The following is a 17,771-nucleotide window of genomic DNA, read 5'->3' as shown; positions in this document are numbered from 1 at the left end:
TAAAAACCTTGTAATTCTTAAAGACGATCAATTATATCATCATTTACTTGAATTTGCTGGAACCTGCTTTAAACAACGTATCTACTCCAGTCTATACCACGTCAAACTCCATTTTGAGCTGAAGTTCTTCCACTTGAGCTCTCAGCAACGACTAGTTTTCTGTTATCACGTTGAGCCCCGAATGATCAGATGCGTACTGAAAACTACTGAAAGCATGCCATGTGAACATTTTGACTGAATTAATACCAGCATACACAAGTACAAATACAAATACATCAATGCACGTACATACATAATATGTATAATGTAGAGGTCTGCATGGGTTTAGGTTGAGTCCGCGAGCTGGACTCGGGCCTACAAAACATATATTACTTCGGATCCGGGTCGTAAATCTTTAAATACACAACCATATTTCTCGGGCTTTTTCGAGCCAAACTTTCTAAATATAGTGTATAACGATATTTACTGGACCGTTCTTTCTAGAGAACTTTTAAAGCACAACTACAAAATTAAACCTCTAATTTAAATAAAAATACAATTTTGCGTTGATTATTAAGTTCCTGTAATTCGGATCTATTTCGGGCTCATTTGATTAAGACAGGAGCTCGGGCGTAAATGCTAAAACATATTTCGGATCCGGGTTGGGACTTACATTATAAATTCACGGGCCAGGCCCGTGCAGACCTCGAATAACGTGGCGTAACTACACTCATGTTTATTTTCGGATAGAAGCTTGTGTGTCTAGATTCCACGTTTCATTCAACCTCGATGCAAACTGGGAAACTAAACTCCAGATCAACCAACTAATTTACTTATCGATACCTGCTGGCATGATTATCTGGGAGCATACAAAAACAAATGTGTAGTGAAATACATCCTTTTACATTTCAATATACAATGATCTAATGGCTAGCGGTATACCTTTGGTGCACGTGGTCCCGGGTTCGATTCTCGTTTGAAGATCATTAAAAATCTGAACCTATTACGGTGGTCGGCTACCCACATCTTGGCCTCGGTGCTCATAAGAGACGTTAAACTTTCAACAAATATATTAAAATGTACTCAATCTACTTCCGGTGCGTTATCTTTCGTCTCGTCCCTGCACTGAATTGGATATGAACATTGCTTTGGCGTTCATTCTAATTACGGGGAGCCAATACAAACCATAAGATAAATGCAAGGTAATGTAACCTAACCCATCAAAAATTAGGCTATAGTTAAAAAAAAAAAGAAAGAAAAAGAAAAAAAGAAAAATAAAAGTATGAATTCTTAGGGAAAAAAATTAGGGATAGTTTTGGAACTGGGGGACCAAAATCAGGTAAAATCACTATGTTTACAGAAGAAATAAGTTGATGTTACGTAAGTGGAGTTCACTCGAGCAGACTGTTCTACTGAAAACAAATTTTATAGGTAAAATACGATGTGAAACACTTTTCGTAAAAGAAGAGGAGTGTAAATATAAGTAATATCAGACAATGGATATCATATTGAAATATATTTTGAATGGCAGCGAACGTATTCCAAGTGTAACTATTTACCGAAGCGGAAGAATACAAGAATGCGAAGATAGAAATAAACGGCGGGAATGTTATGTTTGTACTAGCAATGGACGTTTGCGATGGATGTAATGCAAACATACGGTTTTATTACAAAGAATTGTGTGATTAAGAGCGTCATATTATAAAGTTTTTGCAGCGTCATGCTATGTTGAAACGTAAAAACAATTGTGCGAAGTGCGGAAAAGAAGTAAAAACACAGAACATACGAATTTCTCCTCGCAGCAGGCCATTTGTACCCGGGAAAGCAGTGAAGCCATTTTGAAGGTAAGAATTATTACGATTAAAGAAGCGTTTTTTAATGTAAAAACTATTGCGGAAATTTTATGTATTTTTCCACTATCACCGGTTATACGTATGTTTCCTGTCGCTGACGCGCCTGCCTCCTACGAACGCACCCTCTCGCTCCGCTCGGGACACCCTGCTGCGCTTCTGCCCTGACTCGGTGCATTTTAGTGGCCACCTAGCAAAGTTGGTTCGTGGTTTATGCACTAGCTCCTCATTTAGTGCATGTTCTGCAGTAAGAAACCGGAAAATGCAATAAATGTGTGAAAATATGGTACAGCCGTCTGCTCGAGTAACGCCCGTATAAGTGTAATTATTATACGTACTAACATAACATAGCATAACTTAAACAAACCTAACCTAGCCTAAATCGTCAAAAACAGAGAACCTATAGGAAGAAAGTACGAGTTAAGCAAAGAATTTTGACCCCGCAAATCCATGTCCTCACCTAAACTAATCCAAACTAGCCTGAACTGACCTAACCTAAGACCACGAAAAAATGCAGAAAACAGCAAGAAAGGGGTTAAATTCCAAAGTTGGGCGTCCGTTTCCAGAGAAATTTTTAAAATTTACAGGAAATATATGGATAATTTGATCGTTTGTGTGCTTGATAATATATAAGAGTCTCGAAAAATCTGTTTATTTGTTATATATAAGTGGTTATAAACATGGGACTATATGGCGAGCGGAGGGAACTACTTAGCGCAAGGTAACCGAACAGTTGCATTGTGGGAAAGAAACGAGCATTTATGTTACCAATATGGCGAATGTACAAGGGCAATGAACTAGCAGTTTTAACATTTGTGAAGGAATACATTGATAACGAGCTAAATCTTTTAAAAGTTTGTAAAGAGCACGGATTAATGAACCTAATAACAAATTGCAGAAAGTGTAGAAAGGAGATAACAGTGAAAAAACTTGACGAAAGCGGACGCCCAACTTCGGAATATATGCCCAAGAAAGTACGAAATTTAAGCAAAATATTCTGCTCCCCCCCCCCCCCTTCAAGGTCCAAATATGTACCAAAAATTCTGTCACTTGTAATTAAAATTTATCCCTGGTTTGTAGTGATACTCTTACAGTTTAGTGTACCTAATTGCAAAGTCCAAACCCTGCGACGTGTGAACAGCATCGAATACAAACCTGATAAATTTTTCGGATTTCATTTGTATACTAAGCTACTCGGCTTGCTAGTATGGAAATCTGAATTTTTAAAATCATAATTAAAACTGCGAATAATAAAATTAAAGTCTAATTGACTTACCATACCATACCATACCAGTAAAGAACATACAATAAAACATTCGTGAACTTGCAAACGAATTGCAGGAATACTTCTACGAATTTTAGAAAATATTTGTCTTCGTCAGACATCGTCAATCTCCACGCTACTTTACAGTAGCTTTTTTTTTTTTTTTTTTTAACAAACTATACGAAAACGAAGGATACATACATCAAACCCCAATGTAACTTATGAATATGTGTAAAACCAAGAAATGTGTCAAACATTTAAATATATATATTAATCGAGGAACATGATTTTCCAACGAGTTTCATGAATATTATTTTTCATACTTGAAGCAAATATTAACAACTTTTATCACTTTTTTCTTTACAGAAATGAATATTACTATTTTGTAAAAATACCTGAGCGTCTATATAGGTCTAATTTGTCCCCGTCAGGATTCTCTTATCTGCACAAAATACAGCGAACGTTGATACGTACAAAAACAAACAGCCCCTTGCCCTTTTCCCAAGAGATACATCAGAAACAACAATGTTGCCAACACATCAGTGTTAAATATATACGAGGTACGTATCAAAAGTACATACCGTTTTGGTGTAGGTTTAAAATGCGTCAAAGCATTTTAGTGCAATTTCAGGGGCTTGAACTTCTCACTACCAAGTAATAACTGTGCCAAACTGCAAGTTTCTAATCGTAGTATCATGGAGTTTACTGCGGAGAAGCATTAATGAGTTTTCTTAGCGGCGTATTCCGTAACGACTTGCGTCAACGTATGCAAACTCTGCATTCTACTTTGCTCTTGTTATAATTGATTTTTGCATGTACTGCGTCGGTACGCTCCGAAGGCTGTTGCGAAATAAGTCGTAGAATGTTTGCACGAGGTGAAAAAATCGGATAGTCATCTGCAACTGAAGGATGTGCATTTGGTGATAGTGCAGTTGCAAATAGGGTTCACTACTGTTCGGATTTATTATTATTATTTTACATTAACACCCACGGTAATACTGTCGGAAGTGGGTCCGTGAATTCAACGAATGTGGACAGGGATGACTATCCCTGAAAACATTACCCTGTTGAAAACTTAGTAAAGGAAGCCAAGTGGCGAAATGTGGAAAACAGCTGCAACTTAACTATGCTCTTGCACAGCCCTATGGAATGCATATAGACTGATTAGCAGAAGCTGAGAAATATTAGTTCGCGTTGGTTCCTAGGAAGTTAGATAAGGTGAAAACACCCAGCAAGATAATTGCCAGTGGCCTACTGACGAAACAGTGCTGCCAATAGACAACTGTTTGAGTACGTGATCACTATTCCTCTGTTCAATCCCGCAACACAACAGCTGTCAAAGATAAACATTCCTCCTCACCCTAGCTGAGGGAGAGAGAGGTAATTCTAACTGACTATGTAACGAAAGGACACATATACAATCAAGAAACTTGACCACAGTTCGCAAGTTCAGAGTTTCTCCTGCGTTTGGAGAATTCGCCACCACACACAGCATCTGGCATTGTTCTCAACATTTTTGCAGCTCATATACATTGAATCTCTTCCACATCCACCCTACTCCACAGTCAAGAAGTTCCCTCAGAAGTGCCATTTACCAGTAAATAGTGACGAAAAAGTGTTACTCAAATATTGACATAACCGGACTTATACATAAATGCCATATACATTTAGACGCACCTCGTATATATAAGCCAGAACTAGGCTAACGATACTAGACGTCCACGTTTTTTTTTTTTCTGGGAACATTCCCCATATTTTATTTTTCGTTTCCCTGATGTCCGTAAATCTTCTAACTTAGTCGTTCTATAAATTTCCATTCCATGACTTTCCCAAAGTTTACTCTGTATAATATTTGTTACAAATGTAGTCAGTCAAACATTTCATAACAAATGAAAAATTTATCTCATTTTAATAAATTCTTATTATTATTATAATTAAGCGATTGCAGATGATAGAAGAAGCTTTCGTGTATTAATATATCGGTCAATCTACTTTCCGCAAAAAAGGAAATGCGATGCCCTACAGTTATTTCTTTACGACTAAGGAAGACGGGTGATTATACGAGAAGTGAATGATTATGAAAGAATTGATGGAACGCGATTGTACGGAGAAGCGAGCGAGCTCTGCGGAAATCCATGGACACAATGTTGTCCACCACAAACTCACAGTCTGGAATCAAACCAGGGACCTCTCGCATCAGAAGTGAGCACTCTACAACTGAACCACCGTAACCTCTACCTTACCCGTATAATTTTTTTTCGCTTCTCATTTTCTTCCTGTACTCTATTCTGTCGAAGTAAATTTGTGATGATATTTTTTACTATTTCTAGTGCTAATAACGATATTATCATATCATTTGCAAATATATTTCGATCTGTCATGGAATGGCATTTAGATCATTTAAGGGAACTAATATTAATAATTATATGACATTTATTTTTGGTTATTTAAGTAAAAAAAAAAAATCAGATGACGTTGAACACAAATACAACAAATTGAAGATCGTAAACGTTCTAACATGCAAAGAAAAATCTAAAAACAGGCAAATTTGCAACTCCTTGGTTGTAATATTGAAGTCAAATTAATGCACGAGAGAAATAAAATATTTACTATGTAATCAGGAACTAGTATTAACGAATGTACTGAAATTAAAATTTGTTTTAGTTTAACTTTTTAAAGGTCATGTTGACTTGTTTCACTTTAAAGAATTCATGTAATTTTACGTAAATAAAATTATTAAGTTTTTCAAGCGAATCTATTAGATCGTATCTATTAGAAAAACCTCATGTATTTTACAAATGCGATAGTTCAATAATTTTTTTTCTATTCTATATCATTTTGCATGAAACAAAATTTTAGATATGCGTTCAAGGTATGAATCATGAACTGCGAATGTCCTAAAGTTCGTCTGCTAAGATCAGACAAATGTCTAAAATTAGCAACAGTAATGTGATATTTAAATAAAAAGATTTGACAGTTGGTTCAAAATACACCTGATTCTATTTATATATTAAGCACGTTGACTTTAGAGAAGGTTGTTCCTTTAAGTCCTTTCCTATTTTTCACATCATCCAATGCGTTGAGCACACTGACGGGTTTTTCAAAGAAGTAGGCCTACTGAGATTAGTTCTTTCTTGAAGACCTACTTTCAACGAGTCATTTTTACACTACATTATTTACGTAAGACAACACGTAGGTAAGAAACATAGTCAGAAAATGGGGCTTACAGTGTCTTAATACTGTCCTATGCATGCTCTTTTTAATTGAATAATTTAGTTTTACTACTGATCTAAACTAAGATCGCACGATGAAGGAAGTCATTAGTGATAATGACAATAAGTTACAGTATGTTTATAATGTTGATGATGTGACTTTCCTTAGTGCTCTTTTCACGATAACGTCGATAGATCGAAAATTAAAATACTTTTCCCTCTCTCTCTCTCTCTGTATATATATATATATATATATATATATATATATATATATATATATATATATATATATATATATATATATATATATATATATATATATATATATATATATATATATATATATATAGATATAGATATAGATAGATAGATAGATAGATAGATAGATAGATATAGATAGATAGATAGATATCTGGCTGATGAAATAATTGCAGGAATATATATATATATAATACGTATGTCTTTGTGCTACACAGTAAAAATTTATTGTGTCAATTCAACATAATGTTTTTGTGTCACTCGAGTTGTGTTAAATTTTGACACATACCTGCTTCATCGCATTTTCGAGTACAAAGTTAAAATGGTAGTCGTTAAAACAAGCTACTGACATGATGAGGAGTCGTTTCAGTAAACGTCGTTGGTGTTGTTTTATATACACAAACGACTACTTTTACGAAAACATTTTCTTTCTTATTTTCTTGTGAGGAATAATAAAATGTGAAAAAATATTATCTATAAGTGGTTACAAGCAGAAGTAAAAGTGGATCTGAAAAGGTAGGGGGACGGTACGTAGCGGCATGACGTCACGCCGTCCCCCTGCCTATCTTTGCCCATTGTAATTTCTTAGGAACTGGGGGAACGCCGTACATATTTTTAGAAGTGCGGATGCGGCGTTTCCCCACGTTTCCCCGCACTTTTATCCCTGGTTATAAGGAACGAAATATACTCATGCCAAAGAGGAATATACACAGCAAAAAATGAGGTGTTGAAATAACACAAAATTACTACCACTTTGACGTGTTACTTGTGTATCAATTCAACACCAAGCATATCGTCTTCAGAGCATATCAGAAATACCTCGTTACTGACTGAGTATTTGCATCGTTTTTTATTGTTTGGTATGAGCAAAGCTTTGGGAAATATATTTCGCATTTGTGACAAATAACTAATAACATTCTATGTTTTCTGTAATCAGTCACAATAATATTGTTGTAAACCTGTGAATCATCTGACAACAGTTACACAAGTAGCGATGCTTCCATCTATTTTCTTTATCTGTTATTCTTGTGTCTTAACACTTATGAACAGAAGATGGCAGAACTGTTGCCTAAGTAAGTGTTGTCAGACGATCTACAGATTTACAACTATATTATTGTGACCGATTACTGAAAACATAGAACATTATTAATTACTTGGCATAAGTGCCAAATATATTTCGCAAAGCTTTGCTCATATTAAATGATAAATACCAATGGAAATTCTCTCAGGTAGTCACGAGTTATTGCTGATATGCTCGGAAGGCGACGTGCTTGGTACTTACAACTGTCACTAAAGCCATCCAAATAAGTGCTCAGGACCATATTCCAACAGAGCAAGTGCACACACGCAGACCGAAATTACCGCTAACCTACATTCCACTTATACAGCAAGCTCGAAAACATCTTCGAGAATATTATAGGACTGGGAATGATTCATATTTACGCCTACATCATCAATGGCAAAGAACGGTTCGTAACTATCTTGTTGCGTATAAACGTAGAAACTGGATAAAAACTTGTAACAGCTTATCCGAGGAAGCTCATCCTTCTCACTATTGGAAGCGGTTTCATCAGCTTATTGGTAAAAGCACTACAATAACCTACTCTCTCATAGATGACGGTACTCCTCTCTATTCTGACGCAGAAAAAGCAAATGCATTTGCCGCCCAGTTACAGGCCGTTTTTACACCATCAGCTGCTTCCAAGCGCTGTGAACGAACAGATATATCATGTCTTCCTGCCTTACAACCTTCCACGGAGCACGCCATTGACCCAGACCATCATCTTACTTCACCCATCACAGGCGATGAACTCCATACGGCACTAGCACGGAAAAGAAATACAGCACCTGGGATCGATTCGATATCTTACCGACATATCAAAGAAGCCCCGCCATCACTCCTGCTACTCCTAGTAACAATATACAATTTCATTCTTAAAACTGGTTTCTACCCATCAGATTGGAAAGTCTCCAAAATTTGCATGTTTCACAAACCTAATAAACCTGTACATTCAGTATCCTCTTACAGACCCATCCAGCTCACCTCTGTCTTCAGTAAGCTACTGGAAAAAATTATCGTTTGTCGACTCCATAAGTATCTTGAGACAACTTCTCTGTTACCTATCCATCAGGCGGGCTTTCGCCCTGGATTTTCATTAAATGACCAGCTACTTCGTCTCAGTACAATAATTACTAACCAATATAACAAAGCTTTACCATCATGTCTTATTCTCATGGATTTAGAGAAGGCGTTCGATAAGGTTTTGCATTATGGCCTCATTAAAAAATTGCAGTCGTGCAAACTTCCCGTGTGCTATCTTAGGTTAATATATTCTTTCATTTCAAATCGCATTGCATATGTCACAGTTGGTACAGCCCTCTCTTGGCCGATTTTTCCTCTAACTGGGGTATCACAAGGATCAGCTCTCAGCCCTTTATGCGTCCGATATCCCTTCTGTACCACGCAACGTCTTTATTTTTCAATATGCTGACGATACAGCTTTTCTTGCACTCGGCAAAACTGTGCACCAGTTTAACATTGCTTTACAAGCAACACTCGATAATTTCGTCAAGTGGTGTAAGAAATGGCACTTAATGGTCAACTCCGAGAAAACACAAGCTCTAGTATTTCTACCGCCTAAATGTCGTTCCAAAGTCCATAGAAACCCAACTCTCTTGTGCCTAAGTGTTGATGGGTATCATGTACGCCCTTCCACCACTGCTACCTATCTAGGCGTGGTTTTCGATTCAAAGCTCAGCTGGAATGCTCACTTGAAAAAACTAACGGACAAAGCCAATCTTAGATTAAATCTTTTGCGACGCCTCACAGGAACAACTTGGGGACTAAAAGCCGATATTTTGCTTCATACTTACAAAGCATTCCTTCATCCGATCCTTACTTTTGGGCATACCGCTTAGTGCAATGCTTCCGTTTCTTTCTATGAAAAGCTTAGCATCCTGGAACGACATGCTATTCGACTGGCGCATCGAATTAAACTTTCATATCCGACGTGGCTCACGTATGAATACATAGACTTTCCAAAGATCACCGAGCATCTCGCACAACTTCGCCTTAAGTACATAACCTCTCGCATCCAAACAGGCCATCCGCTTTTCTTGGATATACTTCACACTGACGCACTAACCGACGCAGCATACCGATACAAGCACTCCCCATTAAATATCTTCGTATCTATATATGTGAAACATGAACAACTTCCTGCAGCTGAAAGGGAAATATATGAAGTATACGTCATTAATCATCATCTTCCTCATATCTTTCCATCTTAGCACAGATATCCTCATCACTAACAAGGGCTTCCCAATGTGTTCATTAGTCCCGAACCGCCCCGGGACAGATTTAACCCTGCATCTGTCTCACTAATCACACACAGTTTGTGACGTGTAAGCACTTCACCTCATTTTCATAATCATTATTCTTTATTCTATTATATTTCTTATGTACTGTAATTCCTATTAGCATCCTAGCACCTCAAACATATATCTGCACTTTTCTATTACATATTTTTTTTCTTTTCAGAAATAATCTATGGATTTATTTTGCATTTACTAATCTTTGTGTTCGTGATTACTGCACTTTGCCCATATATCATTACCTTGAAATCAATAGTAATACTTTGAACTCCATGCCAAAGAGAGGGCGTAACCCTCTAATGGCTGGGAGTAGGAACTTATTTTATAAAACTAAAATTGATGAATAAAGATGTCAATTACCCTATGTTACCCTATTCCCGTACCCCTAAAAAAAAAGCTTGGTACTGAATTAACAACACGCTAAAGTAGTAGACATTTTGTGTTGTTTCAACACTTCATTTTTTACAGTGCAGGAACAACAGATGGTAGTACTTATACGCATGCAAATGATCGTAAATTGATATGCTTACAAAATTATTTTTATTGAAAGATCATAAAAAAATATAATACGTTGTTCGTTACTTGGTATAAATGTATAAATTATTAATGTCGGTACTAGTTATTTATGATATTCTTGGAAGACAATGTGCACACTTAAAATTAGAGAATAGGTGTATGTATCTGATAGAAGAAAGAAACATATTGGAGAGTATATCGAAAAGACTACGTAGGATGATTAAACACATTATGAGACGTGCTGGAATCTCGCTAGTAGCTATGAAGGAAATTGCAGAAGAAAAAATACCTGGAAGAAGAAGGCCACAATTGAAATGTACGCAGTAAATAATGCAAGATATAGGGAAGCAAAGCTACAAAGAAATGAAAAGTCTGGCGCAGGATAGGAAAGGGTGGGAAGCTGCATCAAACCAATCGAGAGACTGCTGACCTGAGATGATGATGTATTTATCTCATACACAGGATTTTGAAGCAGCAGTGATAACTATTGAAAGGTTTCGCTTACTATTGACGAACGTACAGTTATTAATACTAATATCTCAAAGGCTTGTATTCATCTTGCTAGCTGGATGCTAAACATAATTTATACGGTTTACCCAACATTGTTAGGGTCGTCAAGTGTAGGAAGCTTAGGTCGGCAGGTCATGTAGCTAGAATGGAAGAAAGTAGAAACACTTTCAAAGTCTTGACTGGAAGACCAATCGGAAAACGACCATTAGGAAGACCTAGGCGCAGATGGGAGGACAATATTAAGATGGATCTCGCAAAGATAGGATAAAAAGTAGAAACTGGATCCAATTGGCTAAGGATAGAAGTCAGTTGAGAGCTTTTGTGAACGCGGCATTGAACCTCCGGGTTCCATAGGCCATAGAGTTAGTTAGTTAGTTTTAGCTGGATGCTAACTAACAAAGCAGGGTAGGCCTATATGTAGAAAGATCACCGTGACACCGTTCCAATTTTTACGCTTCTTCGTTTATTCACTTAGTTCTATAACACCGACGCAGTGTTATTTTCACACTGCTCAACACAATGTATGTCAAATCGGTAACATCAGGCCTGTGTTAACCACAACTCCGGACCTTTGGTAGCCACTGATCTGTGTTAAAATTGAGTTGTTTTACTATCATTTCTGCTGTGTACTTTAAGACGATGACGACATAAGTATCCATTACTTGTCCCCCTGGTAAGTGAAAGCTTATTAGAAGCTTTGTTGAATCGGCCCTAAAAGGAAAGGGAGCATCGAATCAAATGACGGAATATATCTTTTCTTGGGCTTCAAATTTAACTGGGCAAAATGTATCTTACGGTTTTTTCTCGTAGTATAGAACGAACAAAATAACACATAGATCATAGATGTTTATAATCTACGATTTTTATGCATACATAAATTGAATTTGTTAAACGAGACGTGGACATACAGCTTAACGTGGGATCCGACAAACATAAGCTCCCAACGAAAATCAAACACAGATTTATTTCCCCTACGCAATCCATATACGTACGAGACAGTACGTCATACATTTATGTTTCTTTGCTAAGTTTAGAACCGTGAGTACTTCATAGTCTCATCTTCGATTTCCTTTTTAATATAAGATAGATGCAGGTATAAACAAACGGCATACAAGAACTACATACTGTGATGTGCAAACAGGAAATAACTTTATAAAGAAAAGGAAAAAACTTGAATTACCAGTTCACTGATCCAGCTCGTTGATTTCACAAAGTTTTAGACACACAGAAAACGAAATATTCTTTTTCTGTTTTGGTAGAATGCTTAACAATTTTAAATTGATTCTACAATATCCGATTCAGAATGATATACACATTTATTCAGCCGACTAGACTGATTCCATTATAAAAGGTTCCATCAACCTTAAGACTGAATGGTTGCGATACCTAGTTGTGTGCAATTTTGTTGTTAACCCTAGAACACCAAGGGGGGAGGTAGCCCACAAATTATTTTTGTTACATTTTGTAACATTTCTACTTGGATAAAAAAAATCTGAAAAAAATTGATATCGTCAGGCTTGACCCCATTCATCATAAAACATACTTCATTAGTTTTTAGTGTTTTATTTTTTCTATTTATAAATAAAGAAAGCTTTATCGGTCTCTAAGTCCCCCCCCTGGTAGTACTATGGGACTATTCACCGCATACGCTAATTGTTACTTATTTTATTTTCCTTTAAAACAATTTTGGTATTACAACATGAGGGGCACTCTGCACTACGACAGCAAAAGTGCAAAACCTCGTAACTCATCCAAACCAAACTTTTCAGGAGGGCAATAAAACCGTTCTGCTTTTACCACATGAAATGCGATACGAGGTTTTAAAAAGTTACTTTTTCACGTATTTCATTGGGTCTTCGTTTACGAGCTTTTGCACACACGTAGATTCAGATGTGGGGAATTGAATGCAACCAAAATCTAAAATTCCATTAAAAAAGTGGAGAAACGAGGTTTTGCAGTTTTCTGTCGACTGTTATTCTGATGCAGTGTTGCCAACTACACATTATAAATATTGTACAAACTACATATTAGTGGAGAGAGAGAGAAAGAGAGAGAGAGAGAGTCAAGTTTCAATAGTGATGAGAAAGAACTATGCTACTGCAACTCTGGTGATACCAAGTATTTTTGATAGTAGAATTTACAAGCAGCAGCCTACAACACTGACTGAAGACGCATAGCTGATAGAAAATTGTAATTTTTGTTATTTTGTGCAAGGATGTTATAAAATAGAGGATCTGCCCATACATATCTTCATCATATGAACTCAATGAAGCCAAAAAAAAAAAAAAAAAAAACGAGCATCGTCTAAACCCGCACGTCTAATTAGTTGCTCTCGCTTCTGCCATGATTGTTGGCTCGAAACATTGCGATCTTAGTGGCGCGGAATGGGCAGAGTAGGTGTGGCGAAGCTGTGACGTATGGCTTCACGATTTTGCTGTATGGACAGATTCTCTATTTTATAACATCCTTGATTTTGTGACAGTATGTGGGAAACTGCAGCAGCATTGGAACAATGGCAAATCATGCTCTTCGCCAAAGTTCAATTGAGAAAGAACTTAATGAAGTTTAAATGAATCTGACATAGAAGGTAAATCTTGACATAGAATCTGACATAATGAGCTCGAAGATAGCGAAGTGGAAATAAACCTGTCAGATTTCGATAAAGAAGGCATTACTTTGAACATTTTATTTGATAATGCAAGTGAAACAAATGGAAACAGTGATACGTTTATTGCACTGAACACCTTGTAATATTCATGATGCTGTAGTGGTGTTAGTTTGCAAAACTGACAGACAAGTGGTAGCTTGTTTGCATACGTTTTACATATGCATTTCATACGTACAAAAACCTAACGTTGTGCTGATAGAAAAGTTGCAAATTTATGTTGGGTTGGCAACACTGCTTCTCTTGTGACATCGCCTATATTGCACAATGAAGGTCCCTCGCACTGTCTATCTTAACGCAGAAACAAAATTTAAAAGAATTTCGCCATTCCAAGGATAACGGTGATGGAAAGCATAAAAGGTTAACCCTGAATTCATTGGAATACTGAAATAAACTCCACTCTTCCCTTCCACCCTACTCTACTGTACCACCACCCCGCGGTGGCTCAGTGATAGAGGGTTCACCTCTGGTGCTTGGGATCCCGGGTTCGATCCCAGCCCCACCAAGTGAACTTTGCGGTGGACAAACACCGTGTGCGTGGGTTTTCTCGGGGTTCTCCCGTTTCCTCCCACTTTCTTCATTCCACCATTTCATTCATTACTCATCATCACCGTCTCCTTTAGCCTAACCGGCATAACCGTGGGATGTAAAACTCAAAGATTTCATTTTTTTCTACTGTACCACCACCGAAATGCGATTAGAAGTCGCCTTTGTACACATACTACACTGTACTTCGTTGTTATTTATTTCTATGATAGTTTTTCTATAGAAACAAATAAAATAAATAAGCCATAGTCACTGACATAAGTAAAAAAAATGGTAACTTAAAAATTAGCCACGTATAGTTGGCTACACTGTACTTTAAAAACCTAGTAATAATAGAGAATAAAAATATATGCCGTCTCATGCAGAGTCGTTTTGACGTTTGATTAGTGTCATACTAAAGGCCTGACTACTCCAGGAAACACATGTTTCGAACTCTATAGTATCGCACTAGTCACACGTCAGAACGACTCTGCATAAGGCTAATGATGTCTTACATCCCAAGTTCATATCAGACAAGATAAATTATTTTCTGTGAGAAATAATGTCCTTTAAGTTGTGGGCCTCAGAGGCCTCCTGTGTTTCATGTAACCCAAAAATACCTTGGTGTTCCTAGGGTTAAATACAACACTTGATGCAATTATTCTAAATTTATCCAACATAGCTTCAAACAAAACTTACTTAAGTTACTTACGTTATTACTTAAGTTATTACAGAATAAATAAGTTAGTAAAAAATAAATACAAATATTATTTAAAAAGTAGTTAGCAAGAAACAAAGACAGCTTGATAAGTCATCAGTTACCGTTGAGTTCATTTTCTAGTCGCTGCCTTAACCTAGATTTTTGGGTAATTCAAATTTTGGTCACACTAATTTCTATGGGTGGCAACACTGAAAATTGTTCCGATTCGTATTTTCGGGTGTAGAATAACATTATCTATTACTGTGGTAAATTACATTTCATTATCTCTTTTCACTTACGAAAAACGGGCAAAAGAAAAATTGTCAGCTTTTGAAAAATATTTAGTAGCCTGGCCCCTTAAGTGCAAACCATTACTGGGCGACACTACTAGAACCTCCTAGCAGTTGTAGGACACCACCAAGAAGGCACGTCTTCATGCTGACGAGTGGAATACGGACACAAAAACACATTTTTCACTAGTTATTTTTTTATTTATTAATTTATTTATTTTTATAGAGTAATTGAAGAAACACGTGTGCTTACTGAAAACAAATCAACAATGGAAACCCGACATTGTAATAATCCACCAACGAACACGCCAACTCTTGATGTCATTTAAGTAATCTACTTCCTTCTTGTCTTTCTCTGTACTAATATTAAATTGGATCACCATTATGTAGAACTAATACAGAAGTTGCAAATACATTAAGTACTAACTTACATGCAATACTTAGTCATGCAGATTCCTACCTTGAAAATAAAAGCAACATATTTGCTGTAGACTCAGCAAAACACACACACCATCTTCTTCATCCACAGTCTCAAGATTTACTAGCTTGGTGGACTGAAGTCCAAAGCTACTTTAGGTTCACTGAATTGGATCACGTTACTTACGTTCTTATCTTTTACAAAAATAAAAACGTGAATCAAATCCGACAAATAAAGAAATAATCTTATCAATGTGTAGTTTTCCTCTCTCTCTTTCCCTACATCTTTATTTTGCGTCAGTTAAGAAGATAAGAAATTACATATGAAGTCCGATTATTCTGCAATTAAGTAATATTGTCATGATGAAGAACAAGTGATAATTTCACAACTGGATAAGCGCAATTAAAGTACATAAAACCGCACTTCATTTCAAGCTATTTTCCACATTTCCTCATACTTCGTTGATATTTTTCAAGTACCAGGTTATCATAAAATAAGTATCGCTGTTCAGAGAACTCTGGAGACATAACCACTTGACAGAATGCAACCAAACTTGGTAGGAGTATATTTAGGAACATGCAGAAGCGATTGGTGTAGAAAATAAAATTAGTTCCGATTTTCGCCACTAATTTCCAGAGGTAATTGTGGCGCTGTACAACACCAAGTAAATGCAGCGTGGAACGACACTAGTGATGCTAAATGATAAGAAAGGCTGTAATTACCTCTCCTTGTGGGGTCTCGTGGTATTGATTTCAAATCCTATTAATACCCCGTGGTCAGTGGCGAATTTACGACGGAAGGGGGGCTTTTGAGCTGAAGCGTCTCTTTAAAATTCTTGGATATCTTACAAAAACGAACTTAAATGTTAGTGTTTCCTGTGCTCATAAACTGCAAGCTCCTCCCAAAATTTCAGGAAAAGATTAATGTCAAATCTCGCCTCCAGAGGCTATTATGTTTCTGTTCAGTGTTAAGTGCGGTAAGTGTAGTATGGAAGACAAATGATATTATTGATATCCAATCAAAGAAAGGCCGTAATTATGTCCTCCGTTCCATGCGTGGCATTTATTTGTAGTCCTATTAATAACCTCGTTGTGTAGTGATGTGTTATGGGCGATGATGCTGATGTAGGGTTCTGCCCAAAGGCGGGTCTTTCACCTGAAAATCACCAAAGAAAATCCATGGTGACTAGTACAGTATGAGATGATGATGACGTTCTAAGGACGGGACCTACAGGTTAACATGGGATCCGACTCACGTGTGTCTTTACCGAAAATCGAAGCCGAGACTCCTTGATCACAAGGCAAAGAATGTGGGAAGAAATAAGAAGCAAATATCACCAATTCACTTCTGGCGTTCAAACCCGTATCACTGCAACACATGCAGGCGTAAGTAAGCACATGGAGAGGTAATTACAGCCATTCTTATCATTTAGCATCACTAGTGTCGTTTTCCTTCCACGCTGTACTTACTTAACGTTGTACAGCGGCACAATTACCTCTGGTGGCGAAAATTGGAACTAATTTTATTTTCTACATCAATCGCTTCTGCATGTTCCTAAATATACTCCTATCAAGTTTGGTTGCATTCTGTCAAGTAGTTACGTCTCCAGTGATACGTATTTTATGATAACCTGGTATATACGGACAGATGAAGTTAATTAACTAACTGTATGGCCTATGGAACCCGGAGGTTCAATGCCGCATTCACAAAAGCTCTCCACTGACTTCTATCCTTAGCTAACTGCATCCAGTTTCTACTTTGTATTCCAATCTCTGCGAGATCTATCTTAATATTGTCCTCTCATCTGCGCCTAGGTCTTCCTAATGGTCGTTTTCCGATTGGTCTTCCAGTCAATACTTTGAAATCATTTCTACATTCTTCTATCCTAGCTACATGACCCGCCCACCTAAGCCTCCTAGACTTGATGACCCTAACAATGTTGGGTAAACCGTATAAATTATGTAGTTCCTCGTTATGAAGTTTCCGCCATTCTCCATTCCCGTTCCTCTTGGGTCCGAATATTCGTCTCAGGATCTTGTTCTCAAATACTTTCAGTCTCTGTTCTTCCCTCAGAGTAAGTGACCATGTTTCGCAACCATACAGAACAACAGGCATGATTATCGTTTTGTATATTTTAAGCTTCAAATTCCTCGACAGAATTCGCGACGACAAGAGATTTTGAACCGAATAGTAACACGAATTCCCTGCT

At 37.0% G+C, this 17,771-nt stretch overlaps 1 protein-coding gene across 4 annotated transcripts in view; it reads right to left on the bottom strand.

The window, feature by feature from the left end:
* The window catches only part of LOC145671884 (glycerophosphocholine phosphodiesterase GPCPD1-like), a 161,754-nt gene that overhangs the window by 50,939 nt on the left and 93,044 nt on the right, over positions 1-17,771 (bottom strand). The window contains exon 1 of one of the 4 annotated variants that reach the window (XM_081741116.1): positions 15,605-15,741. The exons of 2 other annotated variants lie outside the window; for them this stretch is intronic. The gene's annotated coding sequence lies outside the window, so the exon portion shown is untranslated. Of the gene's footprint in view, positions 1-3,488; positions 3,638-15,604; positions 15,742-17,771 lie in introns of those variants that run through there. One more of the 4 variants, XM_081741111.1, reaches the window with a different exon arrangement.

The sequence above is a fragment of the Thermobia domestica genome, chromosome 2, assembly GCF_964235325.1.
Source record: "Thermobia domestica chromosome 2, izTheDome1.hap1.1, whole genome shotgun sequence".
NCBI classification, from domain to species: Eukaryota; Metazoa; Arthropoda; class Insecta; order Zygentoma; family Lepismatidae; genus Thermobia; species Thermobia domestica.
Note: the sequence above shows the minus strand (reverse complement) of the source record. Positions and strands in the feature narration are given on the sequence as shown.